Source organism: Patella vulgata, chromosome 7 (genome assembly GCF_932274485.2).
Source record: "Patella vulgata chromosome 7, xgPatVulg1.2, whole genome shotgun sequence".
Taxonomy (NCBI): domain Eukaryota; kingdom Metazoa; phylum Mollusca; class Gastropoda; family Patellidae; genus Patella; species Patella vulgata.
Window position 1 is genome coordinate 58472084 of NC_065885.2, and position 21430 is coordinate 58493513.

Genomic DNA, 21430 nt, shown 5'->3' on the forward strand with positions numbered 1-21430 from the left:
AACGGTGAGTTCAAACGCCAACTTCATGCTCCTCGACAGCTAGTTGTGTCCTACTGACCAAGTTAAGTTGACTGGAGAAAATGTTTCGGACATGCGCTGTAAGTATTTCCCCTGTGACAGGTCCTTCAGGCTGAACGTGAAAGTAGGTTATTGGTATTCTATGCTGATAAATCATGCGTGAATTCTCACACCGCCTTCTGTTCATGGGGTTATTAATCTTTAAAGAGAGAGAGAGAGAAATGGGGTTTAATTTCCACTCGACACAAACTAGGTCATTTCGGGACTAACATATGGTTTAATTTTATTTACATAATTCGCTTGCGCGTAGGGGTCTTTAGCAGTGGGAGGAAACCGGAGGACCCGGAGAAAACCCACGAGGTTGGACAGGCGACCCTACTCCTTGTCACGTACAACCGGGGAATCGAAAACCCGCCAGTTGACTCGATGACAGACCGTATGATACAACGCGCGTAATCTTTAAAGGACTAGTGCCCCAGAAGAATGAAATGAAATTTAACGTTGTTTAATGTCCTACTTATCTGATCTGCACCAACCGGGTTAATGAAGACAGATATACGCCATGCAGTGTGCGCTAAAACCGCAATTTTGCCCGGGCAGTGGCGATATGGCCTACTCTTATTTCGAATTTCAACTGGCAAGGGTTCTTTTACGTGCCCACCTACGTGTACACGGGACTTTAACGGAACACAGTTTTTATGGGAAACAATCACTGTTTTGTTTATTATGAAAGCACGACGTTTCGACAAGTATCCTCTTATCGTTATAGTCGTGATTTCAGAACAAAAATCAATGATTGTTTCCCATAAAAATTGAATTGTGTTCCGTTAATGTTTTTCCCAATCGCTAATGGCCACTTAAGATGCACACGGGACCTCCGTTTGTGTCCCACCCGAACAACTAAATGTCCTTTCCTGTCAGACCGCCGACCTACAATACTGACATGGGGCGAGGACATGTCCACAAATACCGAGACATTGCCCCGGCAAACACTGAGAACGAATCCGAGACCCAATAGTAATCGAGCCATCCGAACAATATTATCCGGAAATTGCAAATGACGAGTAGCAACTTTAACCCCTATTGCACGGTTAGTGCTAAATGATAAGGCTAGCTCAATTTTTCATGTCACGAGATGTAAACAGGGCTAGCGCTAAACCCAACATTAACCCTAACCCTGGACCTAGCCCCAATGCTTACCCTAACCATATCCTACAATCTCACTAACAATCACGTGACCTAACCTAATTGCTATAATACTTTAAAAATAGATAATGAAACATGAATTATTTTATCACTGTTTAAAGTTTTGACAAGATCGTAACAACGGTACTTGTTAATCGAGACTGAGTCCCGATTTTTAAATTAAATCATTTCATGGCGACCATGTTTCAATCCGTTTAAATCTCTGCCACCCGTTGGTCTAGGGAGTTGATTATAAGCTTGCCTTGTGAATAAATGTTTAAATAATAGTTTATATAACATTTTAAACCAAACGAAATGCCTGCAATAGGCAGATTTAGCTCTTACATAATGCATCTTTAAAAATACCCTGCACTGTAAATTCCAAACTTCATTTAGTATTAATATGACAATCGCAAAAATGTAAACAGTTAGCCATATAATGATCCAACGATGACTGTAACCAGTCGTATTATTCCACATTTTTTAATTCCTTTTTGGAAATAATGCAAATAAAATTAAATGGGGTTATACATCCTACTTTTCTGAACTGACTAGGAAAATGAAGACGGGCATGCGCCATGTGATGTGCTGTGGGGGACATTTTGCCCGGACAACGGGTTACGGCCTACTCTTATTTCAAATTCCAACTGTCAAGGGATATTTTACCTACACGCCAATGTGTAAACGGAACCTCATTTCTTCTCTCCATCTGAATGACTAGACAACTTTCCTGGTCATGCTCTCTGTTTGCCACCCTGCACCCCTGACAATGAGAAACCGCACTGGAAATTTCAAGGACTTTCGAGGAAATTGCTGGGAGTGGACCCGAAAGCTCTTGCTTAGCGTGCCATCGCCTTAATCACTGCGCCACCGCGCCCCCCCCCCTTCATTTAGTATTATTGTGACAAAAACAAAAATATTAATATTGATAATTAAAGTTTAATTCCATACCTTTGGATTCCTTTTTTGAAATAATGCAACGTTGATGTAAATATAGTGCAAAGAATTTGAATAATTTTTAAAGTTTATTTTACGAGACTCTCGTTCGTTCGTTTGCTTTGTGTGACTTCGAGTAAAGTTCCAGGTAACTGTTTCAAGTGTTGGGACTCCATTGTGTTTGTCAGTGGGTGATCGGTAGACAATGGTGGCGAATTATTACCCCAATCATCATGGTACGGACTACTGGTAGTTAACGACGGCGTGAAATAGTTAAAACCACAAAAAAAGCTTAAAACCCATTATACCGTAAATAAACATTAACATTGACACCATTTGTTTTTCCAAAACGTAAAATAAACAATGCGGACACAAACTCAACTTTTTAGTCTATTGTTTTAACTGTGGTAGCTGGAATTTGTCGGTTAATCTGTCCTTTGTTACAACTGTTCATTGCTTTATGTGGCTTTGAAGGGTCCAATGGTCATCACATAATAAATTCCTATTCTAAATTGAATACTAAATTGAATTATCAATCCCTAGGTTCCATAGCGCCCAACTAACAGTACCGGATCTAGGGAGTCCAAAATCGGCGAAATATCGATACGATTGACTTGGGCTCGTAACGTAGTCGGCCTTTGGCTAAAGTCTTTTCATATAGCTTTTCTATTGAAAGAACTGACTGGGATTCGTAGCTTGATCGTTCGTTCGTTCGTAGGACTTAAATGTCATCTTCCATCGAAAGTGGGGGGTTGGATGGCTGAATGGTTAGCGTGTGCGCGCTGTATCATAAAGTCTGTCATTGAGTCGACTGACGTGGTTTCAAATCCTAGGTTGTACGTGGCAAGGAGTAGGGTTGCCTGTCCAACCTCATGGGTTTTCTCTGGGTCCTCCGGTTTCCTCCCACTGCTAAAGACCCCTACGCGCAAGCGAATTACTGAAATAAAATTAAACCATATATTAGTCCCGAAATGACCTAGTTTGTGTCGAGTGGACGTTAAACCCCATTTCTCACTCTCTCTCTCTCCATCGAAAGTAATGTCGCAGACAAGACTGCTTCGATCGCTGTCGCTTATTAATCCTATTGTCGACCAGTCAGAAATCCCACTTATTATTTGGAACCACATTAATGTCCAGTCCGTAGTCGGGTTTTCCTGGGTGCCAGATTTACTGATATTTCGAAAGAGTGATAATTCGCCTTTAAATACATCTATGGTCTTCGTGAAAGAGAGAGGGAGAGAGAGAGAGAGGGAGAGAGAGAGAGAGAGTAGTACTTCCCCTTTACCTTCGTCTATTTTGTTTGTGAATGTGATAGTCGCCTTTAACTACGTCTATTTTCTTAGTCAGCGTGATAATTCCCCTTTAAGAAGCTGACCAAAGAACCGATGTCAAAGAACACATCTTGAGTGTACGATGACTGATAATATTAGTCACCAGCACATGATAAATGTTTTTATCCTTCCTAAGTCAAAATTGATGTTTTACCTGTAAATTAACTTGTATCCTACTCACGCCCCCAAATACATGTTTATCCTGGTTAGTAAAACGTAGTATGAAGTCGCCCACCCGGAATATGTCACAAAAACGACATCTACTTGTCATAAATTACACGTCTATGTCTTGTCGTAGGATTTATTCATCTAGAGACAACAGCCTGATTGTCTGGTGATTGCTTTATGGACAGTCGTATTCTTTTATTACTGTATTAGACACGTCATAGATGTATTCTTTTATTACTGTATTACACACGTCATAGATGTATTCTTTTATTACTGTATTAGACACGTCATAGATGTATTTCATATGAATGGAGAGAGATAGTGAAATGGGGTTTAACGCCCATTCGACATCAACCAGGTCATTTCGGGACTAACATATAGTTTAGTTCGATTTTGATAATTCGCATGCGCGTAGAGGTCTTTAGCACTAGGCCGAAACCACCGGAGGACCCGTGGAAACCCACGATGTGAGACAGACGACCTTAGTCTAAGTCACGTACAAGCAGACAATCGAAACCACGCCACTTGACTCAATGTCAGACCTTATGATGCAATGCGCGCGCGTTAACCATTCGCCCACCGAACCCACATCACATGAATGGTATAAAAGACAAAGGTAGTATCCACCAGTTTGTGGAGCCGCGATGGCTAAGTGACTCGCTAAACTGGAGGCCTCAGGTGCGATGCCGGTGATGACCGTCAAAGTTCCTCGTGATTTTTCGGCGTGTTTTTTTTATTGTTAATGGTACAGGGGGCCTGGTTCAGAGATAGGACGACAAAGAGAAGCTCCTTGTACACACTGGTGCATGTAAAAAATCCTTGGCAGTTGAACTCGTAAAAAGAGTTGGCCGCTGTCCGGACATACTTTATCTTCAGTATTCCGGATGGAGCAGGAAATCAGGACGTTAAATCACAATTCATTTCATTTCATCTAAACGGTTCACGCGTGCTACATAGTGCACATAGCTTACAAAGATATAAATGACCAAGGCTAAACATCCAATATTTAAGAGAAAAAGAAAAGTTTTAAATTGGCAAACAAATCGCGTGCCAGAACATTTCGAGCGCCATTTGTAATGAAGCGACTCGATGAACGAGGCTAAACATATCCCACAGGAGAATACTACCGGTGCAGACTGGAATAACCAGACGCCAAAGACTGCCATTCATTTTGGACTCTTAGCTTATTTCGCCGAACATTACTGATTAGAAAATACACATTCATATTACATTATTATATGCGTTGCGACCTATTTGTGTCCATTTCCAGGTGCCAAAGAATAGAGATTTAGTCCCTTTAATGTAAATAAGGATATAAAAAGAAGCATAGTCGTTAATAAGAAATACTGTTAGAATTTACATAATTAAACATCTTGACATAACTTAACATCTAGTTATAACTCGACATATTTATTATTCATTATGTTTAGGGGGCCGTTAGAAAGTTTTCAAAACAAGTACATAATTTATATAAACGTCTGAAATTTAACAAACATTTACGTACAGTTATTTAAATTTGATTTGAAGACTGGAATAATTATTGTGTGATAAATATATCCTTTGAAACAAATTAAATTAACTCTGCGTTTTAATTTGGCATTGTTGAACATTGAAGACGACAGGAAACCGAGTTTTCTAATGTCATTGATTCCTTTAGTGCAGTAAAAGCACCTAAGCAAATAATTTGATTGAAATTTACTGAACAACAATTTGATATTTGACATACATTGCTTATAGCAGCCATTGGGCATTTAGTGATTTTAGGTAGTGCTTTTCTTTTTAATCTACATTGTGTTTTCAAATCACAAAATAATTAAACTCAAAATTTGAGGCAGGGCCTGGCGCCCCAATTAACCGTAGCACTTCAATGCGTCTTACTCCAGCACTGGCACGAGCGTATGAAAGCAACTGGGAGCCGAGCATAAACGCATTGCAGCTATCGTGGATTTATGAAGTCATATCAAAATTGTCTAAGTTGTCTAAGTTTCATGTCGATAGTTCTAGAGCACTGCCTCAAGAAAAAACTAGATGAAGATCGCGAAGTTCCTAGTTCAAAGGCATATCTAATCTTATTAAAACACAGATCATATTTCGTTTCGTTTTTTATTGTTCAAAATTTCGTTTTACTTGTCTTTACTACACTAGGATCTGGAAGGGTTGTTATCATTGACGTGTTCTGGATGATGACTTTGATGTGATGGATTAGCCAATGAAAAGGTCTGTTACGGTAGGCTTTTGACGTGAGGTGCACGGAACTGTGGGTAATCCACTAGTAACATCAATGCTCATTGGTTAATCAAATATCTGACGTCATAGGGCCAAAAGTCGCTCGAATGACCTCTGATGCGTCCTTTCAAAACAACTGGTCAGATCTTCATGCAGCGTAGGCTATCGAAAATATAAAAAACGAAACGAAATATAAATCTGTATTTAAAGGAGCTAAATCGCTAATATTTGGTCGCAACGCATATAATAATGCAATATAAATGTATATAAACCAATTTACATTAAATCGTTTCTGTTTTTACTGTAATTTCAAATCAGTTATGTTCGGCGAAATGCGCCAGAAGTCTCACTTGAATGACAATCTTTAGCGTCTGGTTATTCCAGTCTACACCGATGGTATTTATTGCGCATGCTCTCCAGATAAGAATAGTACGTCTCCATTTGATATGACTTGTGGAATATGTCTAGCCTCGTTCTTTGAACCCCTTGTTCCAAACGGCACTGAAACTCATTATGGTACACGATTCGTGTACCAATGGTAAAATGTTTATTTTGTCTTGAATATTGGATATCAGAAGCCCATCTTTACCCTGTAAGATCCCAAGACTAATTTTGATTTGAATTGACAAATAATTCGTGTTTTCAATGTCGAAGATTTTTGATGATATTGAGTTAGAGACTTAGCTACTTTAAATTAGATTAATACATATCAGATGTAGGCCTACTTCGCAAAAGACCCACATTTCCTCTTTATTCTTGAATTTGGTTGGCTTGGTCTGTTGACTGACTCTGCACCCAATTCATCTGTGTAAACATAAACCGACATATTTCTATACTCATCTGTTTACTTCTCAGTTCGTGTCGATCACATTTTTAAAAATCTTTGTGCACATCAGTTAATTGCTGTGTTATATATACTTCACATTTTTAAGTCTAAAGGAAAGGTTGATAGGGGATAGGAAAACATGTTCATTACAGGTACTTGAAATACCCTCTCCATGACTTCATAATCAAAATTCATAGACCTGATACAATCATAGGATTGTTTTTTTTGCTTGTTAGTAAACTCAGCACGGGCTATCAATATTTGTTAAACTTGTTTGAAAATCCCGGCGATCGTTAAACAAATTTGTCGCCTAAAACGCTAAGGTGGGCAATAAAAATTCCAGAAATCCCAGACAATAAACCCCAGCTCTCTACCTGTCTTCGAGAAGGTTGTTCTTATTATAAGCTTGCTTATCTTAGCCGTTCCCATTCACCCATTCGTGATTACGAGGACAGAATCGTTAACCAGGGTTGTCTTATAGTATATGTTGACGCAGGGGGGTAGGGGCGAGGGAACTAGTATAAATGTAAGCGCCTGAACATCCTCTGGCTTGTCTACAATATCACCTTGGTGGAAGTGGATGTTAACTCCAGGAACGAATGAACTTCTTCTGGTTTGGTAGACGGGAAAGCAACGCAACGCTTATCGTTGGCAACAATCGCATCAAGTTGAGATGTCAGGAACCAAGTACGGATCAATTTATCTGATCTTGATACTCAACGGAATAAATTCCGAGAAAGTTCATCTGTCTAGTCGTTCGGATTGGACGAAAAACCGAGGTCCCGCGTACACATTGGCGTACACGTAAAAGATCCCTTAGCAGTTGGAATTCGATATAAGAGTATGCCCGTCACCATTTCATTTTATTTCTGTTATCTAAAATGAATCATCCAATAATAAATATTTACATACATTTTCACCAAATCGTTTGCCCTTTCAGTTAATGGCTACTTTTTCAACACATAATTTTATTCTAAACAAATTAACGGAATTGAACCATTTTAGGACTGATATTATATTCGTTTTACAGACTCGATTGTGATACCATATTAGTCCCATTTACAAGGAATTCAAAGTCCTTTGCAAGTAGCATGGCAGATATGAAAATCAGCCGGTTTAACCATACTCCAATCTGATTAAAATACAGATCTATAATTCGTTTCGTTGGTTTAGACTCAACCTCTCCCCCAAATTCTTAAACCTAACCCTGAACCAAGCATAACCCTTACCATAACCCTAAAGCACAATCTACATATGCCGACATATGAGCAGGACCGTCTCCGATCTAGTGTTCTCCTCCACTAGTGCTCTTTAACGAAGAAAAGTGAAATGATATTTTAAACTACAAAAACGAAACGAAATAGGATCCGTGTTTTAATCAGACTGAAGTATAGCTCGAAAGAGAGAGAGAGAGAGAGAGAGAGAGAGAGAGACGCGAATGGGGTTTGACGTCCACTCGACACAAACTAGGTCATTTCGGGACTAACATCTGGTTCAATATTATTTTAATAATTCGCTTGCGCGTAGGGGTCTTTAGCAGTGGAAGGAAACTGAAGGGCCCGGCGAAAACCCGGCCCGAGGTTGGACAGGCGACCCTACTCCTTGTCACGTACAACCGGGGAATCGAAACTGCGTCAGAATCTGGTTGATAAAGACGGGCATTCGTCATGCATTGTGCTAGGAAGGGAATTCTGTCGAGAGCGTGCATCAAAACGTGTTTTTGAGACCTCGAGATTGTGTCACATTTGTCTGATTTTGTCCCTTGTCAAACCTCATCCCCTGCACCACCGACAAGAAGGGGTGAGGTGTGTGTGTGTGTGGGGGGGGGGGGGGTGGAACCAGAACGGAAAATTCCAGAGAAAAAGTCTACGTTATTTCGGATGATGCAGAAAGTAGGACGTTAAAATTCCATCTCATTTTATTAACGCTGGAAAAAGTCGCCACGGATCACAACTCTTGAAATGAAATCTAGAACTGTTTCACTTGACTCCGGGAGGATGAAGCTAGGGCGGCCTTATAATGTGCAAGCTTCCAATTGAAGTTGAGATTGATAATAGGAAAATAAAAAGATATACATTATATTTCGTTTTTTTTTTCATTTTTTAATTCAAGACAATATAGTGCAAAAATCAGAAAAAATAAACGAAAAGAAATTGTAGTGATGATCCATTGTTTGTTCTTATCCTGCCACGAATAATGGCTGAATCCATTGACCGATTGTTTGTTTCAACTCTATGGGAAATCGCTTTGCAATTTTAAATCAATTCACCGTTTTCTATATTACATTAGATTATGCATCGACATATCCACAGTAGTTTAATAAACAAAATATAAATATATTTCTTGAAATCTGATGGTATCTTTAGCTTTAAGCAAACATATCTGGAGCACTAGCAACCCACAACTTTTCGATTCAACTGTTTTTGTGGCATATTTGAAGAGTTCACAACTACTTCAAAATTTCGCTAATTAAAAATGTTTCAAATTTTAACTTTACACACTCGCAATCCTTAACCCCTCATCCGAACTGTCATTTTCGTCTTGTGGCATAGATTCCAAGGAAGAGTTCGATTCTAGGTCACCTTCGTCTCCAGATGAGCCTAGTTCTGATTCAGAAACCACTGGGGATGTGTTCACAGACGCTCCCATCGTTGATACGCCTGAAGGACGACGTGAATCAAAAGAATCGGTCGTCTGGGACGGATTAGGAATGACAGACGACATATGTACGTATTGCCCGTCTACCTCTGTGTCGCTCTGAGAAGAACGTTTAATGTTTATGGGAATGTTTATTTCCACTGAAGAGTTACTAGAAAGTGATATCTCGTCATGAGAAGGCGCCATTCTGTGGTTAATGGGTGAAGGTTCAAACAGTTCGTATGCTGAACGCCTCCTTTGATAATTGCTGTTCGCGTAATCGGGTTCAACATTCAGCCGCGTTAAATCAGTGTCTGACTTATTCAGATTATAGGAGCTCTTGTTGCGCTTAAGTCCGCCGCCGGCTAACTCCCCATTTTCCGGAGGTTTACATGCTGAGGACGATTTTCTAGAACGCGGTGACCACTTAATTATGTCGTCCATTAAGAATCCCACAGATATTTTTCTTTTCTCACAGGGGCTTTCTTTGGGCGAAATTTGTGCTGAACTTTTCTTACGAAATCGGTTCACGGAGAATAAACTACCCGTTGGTGAAGACGAGACGAGGTCATTTCTAAGTTCTGAAATCGGTCGACTGACGGCATAATGGTTCGACAGTTGACTTGAAACAGGTTCGTGACTTCTTGTTGGAGCAGAAAGATCATTTTCGGCCATCTGCTTTGACTCTTCCTCTTTCTCAGTATGGCGTGCACCAGGCGGAACCCATGGCACGTATACATTGCTCCTGGGTTCAGGTACGCGTTTAGATTTTTTTACTTCAGATTTAAGATCAACTTCCGTAAAATCATCTTTTGAAGCTCCTGTTGCTCCGACTGGAGTGGCCGACCGGGCGCCATTGCTGTCAGCCTCTGGATCTTCTTGGGGTACCCCAAAGCCAATATTTGAAAATATTCCATTGCCAAAGGGTATCGGACCCGAAAATGAAACTTTATGATCGCCGGACATATAGAGGTTATTTTCATAAGATGGTGCTCGCGGTGGCGGTGTGGGGACTGGTTGTTCAGGAAGGACGGAGTTCACTCCCTTGGTTACTTCATACTTCTTTCTGTGTAAACAAACAAAATAATTATCTTAAGAATGGTGTTTTTAAAGATATTTAAAGATACATTATGTAAGATTTAAATAAAGAGCTAGCCATTCTTGCTATAATAGTTCGAAAATAGATAATGTAAAATGAATAATTTGAAAATTTCATTCAAATTACTCTATTGCGAACGAAGATATTAGCCTTTGAAGGTTAGGCAAGACATGTGACAATAATTTCAACCACCGTACTGGTTGTTCGAAGCTAAGTCTCGCACCTCCATTTTTAGCTTAAAGCAAAATATGGCTGAACTGTTCTAATCTATTTAATATCTGATAAATCCGATGCCATCGAGAGTTGATTATGGCCTGAATAAGTTAATTAATGTCTAATTAATATTTTCGATAACATTTCAGGCCCAAAGAAAGACCTGCAATAGGCAGACTTAGCTCTTGCATAATTTATATTTAAGGAAAAGAAGTGAAATGAGCATACTAATAAAGAAAACATTGTATTTGATTTTTAAATTGATATATTGAGACGATAAAGAAGTACTAACCTTCGGCTACCCCAAATGACACAAATAATAAGAAGAACTGCCACAAGCGCCGTTACAACTATCGCAATTACTATTATATACCAGTGATTCTTGCCTGTCTACAAAGATAGTTTCAAACAAAGTATCATAATAGATGATTATTATTTAGATGTTGACAAAATAGAATAGAACTAACAGAAATGAAATGGGACCAATAGGGGTAATGTAGACTGACATACGCCATGCAGTGCGTGCTATCAAGAGGAAGTTCGTCTGGACCTCATCGTCATCGTATTCCAGCTGTAAAGGGTTCGTTGACGTGCACGTCAACGTGTACATGGAGTAAAGGGGTTTGCTCTCCATCATACATCTCTCACCAAGAGGAAACCACGCCGGAAAATCCTGATGAAATTTCCCGGGCAACACCGAGATCAATGCCCAGACCTCGATATTTCCGCCAAATCGTAATCGTATTCGAGCTGTAAAGGGTTCGTTTACGTACACATGGAGTACAGGGGTTTGCCCGCCAGCCTGCATTACTGACAAAGAGGAAACCACTCCGGGCAACACCGAGATCAAACCCAGGATCCCCTGGTTAGGTTAGTGAATCAGCGCCATACTCACAGTGCCACCCTAGCTCCAGAACGAATATAATTAACCGAAGGATGTACAAACTAAATCAGTCTAATTTACAAGATGTAATTTAATTTGTCTTAAACATGCATTATGGAAGAGCGACATATGCCAATTGCTGGTCTTTCTTTAGGCCTGAAATGTTATCTAAATTATCAATTAGACATTAATTAATCAACTCTCAAATTTCAATTGCTTAATTTTCGGTTCATAGTGCATCAATTTGACTGCAATTTTCAGCAAATTGCCTTTATATTATCTAGTTTTTAACTATTATAGTGAGAACTGCCAGCTCTTTATCTTAACTCCCATAATGTATCTTTAAGTTACATGTACAATGCGAGTTTTGCCAATAAACTCCAACTTGTTTTTTTTTGTTTTGTTTTTTTTCAAATTTAAACTGCCAATGAAGCGTTTACGCGTATTGTCAATGTTTGTACGCAATCTCCGTGTTTATACCACTTATACGATATGGCACCCTTCCCCGTCATCCCCACATGAGTAACACCAGATTTGGTACATTATTATATATATTTATCATAAATGATGTTTGATTTGTTTTATATCCCCTCCAAATTCCCCCACAAAGTTAACAGTTTTCTACTTACTGAATTAGAATCCTTTTTGGCATCAAAGTTTGGAATCGAATCTATAAATAAAGGAAGAGGAAATGGTTTATCGTAATGATGATAAATAAAAACCTTATTAAAATATGAAAAATAATAATAAATCAAGTAACATAGCATATACCGGGAAATATAAACAGCCCATTTGATCAGATTATTGGCCAAAGGACGACGCGTGAACATAATACAGCAATAAACTTATGCCAAATCTGTATGCTTACCATAGAGCTCAGTGAGCGTGTTGTACCAACTATGTCAGTTCCGGTTTTAATCAAAATTAATTTCTCGCTTACAAAAACCCTTTTGCTTATGCTACTGAGGGGATTATTTATCAATATATATTTAAGGTTTATGGAAACCTTGTTGAAAATCGTTGATCTCCCCCTTTAAGATTTCGAGAAACAGGGCCCTGATACTAATAACAAGTGAGATTATATTCGATGGAAAGGAAGCATTTAAATTTAGAAATTCAAAAAGCATTCACCGTAATAACTGATAAAAAGTTGTTTGGGGCTTTTATCACATCAACACAAGATGTATTTCTAATACAAAGACAAGTTTTGCCCCACCCCATCCCACCCACGCGCATATGCCTTTCCCACTTCAATAGATACCGGGGTTGACATTGGTACCATGTAGCGCCAACGCAATCCAGACTGACTAGTATTTATTTACATACGTTTTGGTATGTTAATTGGTATCGGTTCTATGGTGGTGGTCGTAACGTCATTTTCACAGTTGTTTCCAGTCCACGGTTCTGAACACACACAGACATAACCGGAATCTGTATCCATACAAGACCCATTGTTCTGACACGGATTACTGGGACAACCTGGAGTCCTGTACTGACAGAATAAACCTGAAATATTCAAATGATATGGACTGAAATAAAACAATGTAAAGGAATGGTTGACGCTTGGAAGGAATCCACGTGTTCGTAGTAGCAGTTGCGTAGTGACCGCTGATTTGCCTGTGAAATAAGGTTCCGTGGGGAGGCACCTAAACCCAGTATTTAAAGTTTTTTTTATATCGCTAGGAAGACCTGGGGAGGAGGGGGTACTTTCCCCCGGCGCAGGGAAATTGTGGATTCGTAATCTGAGCATGATTACGAAGTAATAATGGCCTGAATATGTAGCTGAATACCGCAAATACGACAGAAATCCTCACGAGATCACCATGGATATAATACATAAAAAGGATAATTACAATAAAACGTTGTTATCACGCAGGGAACCACGGTGATTCGGTGAATAAGACGTTGACTCGCTAACCTGGAGGTCCAGTGTTCGATCCCTGTGTTGCCCGAGAAAGTTCATCGGGATTTTACCGCGTGGTTCCCCTTGTCAGTGGTCAGGACGGAGGGAATGGCAAGAGACAAAGCATTGTATTTAGGATGGGACAAATCATAGCACACTGTATGGTGTATGTATGTCTTCATTAGCCCAGCATAGGAGCAGAAAAGTAGAACGTTAAACCCCATTTCATTTCGTTTCGTTATCACCCAGACTTGGATTATATCTAAGTCAGATAGCGTTGATTATGGTCTGGATAGGTTAATTAATGTCTAATTAATAATTTAGATAGCATTTCAGGCCTAAAGAAAGAGCTGCAGTAGGCAGATTTAGCTCTTGCATAACGCGTGTTTAATCAACTGTACCTGTAAATCCTGGTTTACAAAGACATTCATATTTTCCTGGACTATTGGTACAACCAGCATCATTCTGACAAACACCATGAGTACATTCATCTATATCAATATCGCAGTTCTCTCCCTCCCAACCTAAAAATAAAACAAAACAATGAACAATTCTCTCCTTCCTAACATGATATAAAATAAAACGGGCACGCCAGCTGTGGGGGCGTTTGGGCACCGCTTCTTCGGATATAGAGAAATACTAGGCCATTGGCTAGATTATTCGCCTTGAACAAAATCTAAGGGAGGTAACTAGCTCTAAAACAAGATGTCGACGCCCATGAAATTAATTTAAGAATTACAATTATATCAGAAAAATCCAACACTCTTAATCTTTTTATTGTAAAATTTCCCTCTTCAAGAACCATATTTATATTGGTTTTTTTTTATCAATCCTAACACGTAAAGGTTTATTTTACGTGTACACCCACATACACGTGTAACCGGGACCTCGGTTATTTCGCCCCATTCGAACGACTAAACACATTTCCTGCCAGGGCCGCCGTACTGCACCCCTGACAAGAGGAAGCCATGCTGGTAATACATGAATCAAATTCGGGAACCTTAGTGAGCCAGGGCCATACCCGCTGAGCCACCAAAATAATGGACAAAAAAGAAATAGTTTCAGATTACTTTCTTGTAATACTACTTACCAAATGTGCATTCTCGTTCGCCAGTTAAATGATTACACATAAAATGTTCAGTAGGATCTTCAATAGTACAATGTGTTGAACAATTATGACCAAAATAATTAGCGTCACAATACAGATTCACTTGCAACCATAATCTGTAAAGCGAAAGTAGAACATATTTTTAATAATAAAAGTGCAAAATAAACTGTAAAGGCCTGTGCACACTATATATAAGGACTATTTGTACCTAGAAAACTATATAACTAGTTTTCCATCACAGTTTCTTCGGCGATTGAATGTCGTCTATCGATGTCATGGTTATGGATTTTTATAAGTGCCCACACCTACAGCGAATTGCTTAAACAAAACTAAATATAGTGACATCCATCAAAACTAAAACAAGCCATCTCCACTATCACAGCATGTATTTGGAAACATTTCTATGTACTGACTAGTTTTACCCAATCTAATCCTATTTCGCTTTGTTTTTATAGTTCAAAATTTAGTAAACCACTAGAAACGTCTACGCTGATTGATTAATCAATGTCTGACGTCATAGGGTCAAAAGCCCATCTCGTTTGACCCCTGACGTGAACTTCCACTATAAGTTGTCAGATCTTCATGTAGCGTAGGCCATCGAAAGTATAAAAAAAAAACGAATGGAAATATAGATCTTGGGCCTGTTTCACGAAATTTTAACTAAGATAAAATCCAAATTTTAGTAGTTTGATTGGATAATATTACATTGATTTTAGTGCTTAGCCACTCAAAATTGAAGTATCTACTTAAATTTGGATTTTATCTTTAGTTAAGTTTTCGAGAAACAGGGCCCTGTATTTCAATCAGATTGAGTTTTACCGCGAACTACTACTGTCTGCTAGTAATGCACTTTACAAGAGGAAACTATGCGGACAATCTGTTGAGCTGAATACTTTACCACATACCAATGACGTTTTGCCGGTGCTTCTGACAAACGGTAGTATTAGGGTTAGTGCTAAATGATAAGACCAGCTCAATTTTTCGCGGAGACTTAACCTCTCCCCCAAATTCTTAAACCTAACCCTAACCCTGGACCTAGCCCCAATGCTTACTCTCAACCTAACCTACAATCTCGCCAACAATCACGTGCCTTAACCTAATTTACATTTTACACATCGACGACCTTGACAAAAATTGAGCTAGCCTTAACAAATAGATTTAGCCGTAGCATTAGCTGTTCTAGAGAGAGCAGCATATCCTTCTTCAAAATCAACACCCCCTTTAACTAATATAAAATGGGCGCCAGTTTGGATTGAAAATGATATTTTCAAAAGTCACAAAATAGTACAAAAATAAAAAATAAAAAAATATCATGTTTTAGCTACAGGCTAATTATAATTTGCATAAGGTCAAAGGTAGTGAGTTTAAGTTAGGGGTGAATGATCATTGGTTATTAACAGTGATTGATTGGTTGACGATATTAGCGCCATTAGTAATTATTAGCAGGTATATTTATTTTATCTCCCCATTAATAACTTGGCTCTCTTTTCCCGCTATTAATGTGTGATGATCCTGTATGTTTATAACATGCCGAGACATTTTTGAATTGGCTGCTAAATAGTGTATTTTACCAATTGTCCGCACAGCTGTCATGTAGCGCACTGATTTGTGTTATGTTTCACAATTAAAGCATAGCATGTATGAAGTGCGGCCATTATGTTCAATCAGATCTGCACAATAAATGACGTCAATTGACCTACTTGCTTCGTTGACGTAACGACACATCAACCGGAAGTGACGACCAGCGGTCAGTACCAGGTTCTGCTGTGTAGTTCACCATAAGCTCTTCCCGACATTCATCTTGTAATCTGGGTATTAATGGACAGCAAGAAATATACACCTTCACACGAATACCGCCCTGGAGGAAAACAAATCAATTAACATAAACTTGACAGCAATTTAAATTAATTAAAAACGATCAGTTATGTACGAAACGTTATGTATATTTCTAAATCCCTTTAAAATCGCGACAGGTCAACTGCATTGGACAATAAATAATAATTCACGCTTTAACACACGCTTAAATGTATTCAAATTTGTTATTTGACATTGAATTACGAAAACAAAATAACACTATCAAAGGATCTAAAAACGGAAAGTATCTAGTCTTTCTGATGGAACAAAAAACGCGAGATCCCGTTTACACATTATTAGATGGAATTCAATGGGGATTGCAGGTCTTTCTTTAGGCCTGAAATGTTATCTAAATTATGAATTAGACATTAATTAACTTCTCCAGACCATAATCAACTCTCGATGTCATCGGTAGCCTGCGACTGGATCTGAATCCGATTTGCTGATCAACGCTCATTGATGATTTAATCCAAAAATGGATAATCGAGACTATGTTTTTATAGTACCGATTTTGGAAAGATGATAGAGGTTAGGTCTAAAATTCAAAAGCTAAAATCTCGGTTCAGAGTGGATCAATTTGACTGACATTTTCAGCAAATTCCCTTTACATTATCTAGTTTTTAACTATCATAGGGATAATTGTCAGCTCTTTATCTAATCTCCCATAATTCCCCTTTAAGGAAAGACAAACACTAATGGACTAAAACTTACTGGCCAATCGGGGAAGTTAAATGGCATCGGGTTAGGGATAACATTTGGAGGTTGACCGAAAGCAGAACCAAAGAAGATGGTGTCCATGCCACTGTTCATGGGTGAACCGCTATCTACGGATACTGCTCCAGTATCCACACGACCAAGACTGCAGTCATTACTGGTGTCAGGACTAAAAACAAAAACAACAATGTTATGAAAGCATTTACATAGCTAATCAACATACGTAGGGCTTAATGATACTTTCAAAGCTAATGCAATAGAGAGAAAGAGAGAGAGAGAGAGAGAGAGAGAGAGAGAGAGAGAGGGGGAGTTTAACGTCCACTCGAAACAAACTAGGTCATTTCGGGTCTAACATATGGTTCAATATTATTTCAATAATTCGTTTGCGCGTAGGGGTCTTCAGCAGTGGGAGGAAACCGGAGGACCCGGAGAAAACCCACGAGGTTGGACAGGTGACCCTACCCCTTGTCACGTACAACCGGGGAATCAAAACCACACCAGTTGACTCAATGACAGACCTTATGATTCAACGAGCTCGCGCTAACCACTCCCCCCCTCCTAACCTATGTATAGGTAGCCATCATGTTTCCCAGACTATATTCCTATCATAATATTAAGATTTCATTTACATGAAATAATTAGAGCTTAAACAATATTTTGAAAGCATTTACAAATGTAAATGAAATCTTAGGATTATGATATGATTATAGTCTGGGAAACATGATGACTACCTATACATAGGTTTAACTAATCAGATATCCCGAACCAAAATATCATGGGAGCCACGGGGGCTAGCCTGGAGGTCACGGTTCGATCCCGGTGTTGACCGAGAAAGTTCATCGGGATTTTCCGGCGTGGTCTCCCCTTCTCATTGATGTAGGACGGTAGGCCTGACAATGACAGCTGTATAGTAGTTCGGGTGGGATGAAAAACAGATCATTTGGCAGATAGAATTTGATATAAGAGTAGATTGTAGCGGCGCTGTCCGGGCAACATTTCCCTCACACACTTTAAGGCGTATGCCCGTCTTCATTAGCCCAGTCGGAGCAGAACAGTGGGACATTAAATCCCATTTCATTTCATTTCAAAATATTATTTATAAAAATAACAACAATTCTTTCATTGTTACGCGAAATAACTCCCAAATTAAATAATCATTTATTTACAGTTGGTACATTATGACATATAATTTGTTTGACCCTAGACTTTTTGAACCAGGAAGTGAATGAAGTTCAATCAAACACACATTGAGGCTATACAAAAGTTTATGATCCAAATGAGCTAGACGAGGAAGAATATTTTAACGCCCATTTCATGATCAACGATTGCTAAATTATGAAACAAAAACCAAAAAAAACCAAAAAAAAAATAACCAAAAAAAAAAAACAAACAAAAAAAAACTTATTATCGAAGGATTACGATTTTATGGAATGACGAGGGAAGTTAGACAGCTAATTATGAAACATAATTTAAAACAATAAAATACTTAAAATCGAAGGATTACGATTTAATTGAACGAAGGGGGAAGCTAAACAGCTTATCATGAAATCACAACTTAATCAAACAAAATACTTAAAAACCAAGAATTACGGTTTAATTAAATGACGAGGGAAGCTAAACAGCTAATTATGAAATCACAATTTAAATTACGATTTAATTGAACGATGGGGGAAGCTAAACAGCTTATCATGAAATCACAACTTAATCAAATAAAATACTTAAAATCCAAGAATTACGATTTAATTGAACGACGAGGGAAGCTAAACAGCTAATTATGAAATCACAATTTAAACAAATAAAATACTTAAAACCCAAGAATTACGATTTAATTGAACGACGAGGGAAGCTAAACAGCGAATATGAAATCACAATTTAAATAAGAACTACGATTGAATGACAAGGGAAGCTAAACAGATAATGCATTTTCTTTTTACAAAACTTCTAGATTCTTTTGTTGGAATTTTAAAAAGCAAATAAAACAACAAAACATTTAGATCGGTATTAGCGCCGAGTTAAAATTATAAGCCTTGACGTTTAAAAAATACCATTCATATGAGTACTATAAATAATTCATTTAACACTTTACTTCTCATGAAGTAAAAAACAACCTGTTTATATAAAGAAGATTATATCTTAGGATTGCGTTGACACTTTTAAACGTCAAATTGGCAGAAAAGGTGGTCTATGTAGTGGTTGCAATACGTGCACATTAGACTGCCATTGGTATATTTATAGTATATAATATTTGGTGGGGGGGGGGAATGGATCTGGGTTGGGATGGCCTAGTGGTCTAGAGTATCGCGCTTTGACCTCTAGCTGGTCGGCCACCTCTGGCTTGCGGTTGTGGTTTCGATCCCTGGTGTAAGCATATGTGGCTTGGAGATAGGGCCGCCTTCTCAACCTGGTGGGTATACTCCAGGTACTCCTGTTTCCTCCCACAGGAAGGACCCCAGCGCGTCTGCATATCACCTTCGGGGGACGCGGACGTTAAACATTAAGAATAACAATAACATAGATCTGTATAGCTCCAGGTCACAATACATTTCTCCACTGACTTTAACGTTGACCGGTCCTTTGAATTTCGTTGGATTCAACGTTTTCTACCACAGCACAGATGGAGCAGCATGTGGCAGCGTGTAGCTCAAAAGCATTGCCTGAGGCTGTCCATGGAAGTCTTGAGAAACACAAACCTGATGTAGCATATTAGTAAACATGCAATTTGTCGCCCTACATTTCAACTTAACCAAGCTGTCAACTTTGTTATCTTTCCACCTTAAAGTCACATGGCAGAAAATGTAAATGCAAACCCGTCTCGCGGCGCCTTTTCTACAAGAAGTTAACGAAAAAGGTAATAGTAAATGGGGAGAAAGGAACATAATTATATGCCCTGTAGTTACGTATATGTTTCTTTGTTACATATATTCTCTTTTCTTAAATATGGCCCTATTATATGCTCCTCAGTTACATATATGCCCCTGTGCTATATATAGCCCCTTTATTACATATATACCCCTTTGATACATATATACCCGTTGTTCCATAATAATATATGCCCCATTGTTAAATACACTTGCCTTTCTAATATATGCCCCTTTGTTAAATATACTCCTTAATTAAATTAGAAAATATACCCTCCACTGTTACATCATGTTTCTTTGTTACACATAATATGATCCTTAATTATAAAATAGATAGATGTCTAAAAACCATGTTATCGCAGTATCACAATTCCAATTGGTTGATTCGTAATTTGGATACACAATAGCAATAAATGCCGACAAGACAACCGGTTTCTTCTTAATTTGCATAATAATAATAATAATAATAATAATAATAAAAAGAGTAATGTAACAATTGTTTATTTGTTTACTTGAATAACGAATAGCATATTTTACCATACGGGTATTTCGTTAAAACAGCCAAATTCCAAACGATCCAGACATAATCTGACAATTGTTTACTTTGTTATTTGGATCTAGAGTAAAGAATAGCATATTTTACCATAAGGGTATTTCGTTAAAACAGCTAAATAAATAACTTACTGTTCTAAACTATCCAGACATAATATAAATCGATAGGCTGGTGGGCCTGGACACGGGACTCTCGCCTGCCAGGGTGATCCAGTGGTATTATCAGGAGGTGTTTGTGTAGATGCTGGCAGATCGTCATTTGGAAAATAGGTAAACTGAAAACGGTGGAAGCGTATTTCCATGACACCACTTGATTGTGCAGTCTGAAAGAAGAAATTGAACATTGGTAAACTCGAAAAAAAAAAATAATGACCACATGTATGATTTTAAATATGCGAGTTGGGAGGAGGTCGGGGTGTGTGTGATATTTAAATCCATTGTAGACTGCAATTTTTGGACTGTACCTCTCTAAAGGGAATATATTTTAAATATTATTTTTAAAAGCCTAATGAAATGAACATTTCACAACATCCTGTTCATATTTCACCCAATTAAATACAAGCTGGAATGTTGTTTATCGTTGATATAACGGTTTTCTTATTTTTAAAGATGTGTTATGCAAGAGCTAAATCGGTCCATTTCAAATCTGTTCTTTGGCTTTAAATGTTATATACATTATTAATGAGACATCCATTCATATGCCATTAGAAGGGATTAGAACATCAGTGCCCTTTAATAATATAACGTTAAACTGGACAATCAAGACTTTGTTTATTATCGTAGCAGTGGTACTTGACAATCGGGAATATGATCTCTAGATCTTATCAAATCTTTAAACCCTCGTAACGTCGCCCATAATAAAGTAATATGATTGAAAGTCTCAATATATTCGATTTACAATATCACTTTTGAACTATTA

The 21430-nt window shown here is 38.3% G+C and overlaps 2 long non-coding RNA genes across 2 annotated transcripts; both read right to left on the bottom strand.

Annotated features, from left to right (window-relative positions):
* Nucleotides 1–10937: 10937 nt before the first annotated feature.
* LOC126827637 (uncharacterized) lies at nucleotides 10938–13015 on the bottom strand. Its single transcript, XR_007682813.2, has 3 exons — nucleotides 12849–13015; nucleotides 12152–12192; nucleotides 10938–11029 (listed from the first exon to the last, which is right to left on the bottom strand). It is a non-coding gene; the product is annotated as an uncharacterized LOC126827637 (long non-coding RNA).
* Nucleotides 13016–16311: 3296 nt separating this feature from the next.
* LOC126827642 (uncharacterized) lies at nucleotides 16312–20807 on the bottom strand. The gene is made up of 3 exons (XR_007682818.2): nucleotides 20644–20807; nucleotides 17099–17270; nucleotides 16312–16391 (listed from the first exon to the last, which is right to left on the bottom strand). It is a non-coding gene; the product is annotated as an uncharacterized LOC126827642 (long non-coding RNA).
* Between the last annotated feature and the right edge of the window lie 623 nt (nucleotides 20808–21430).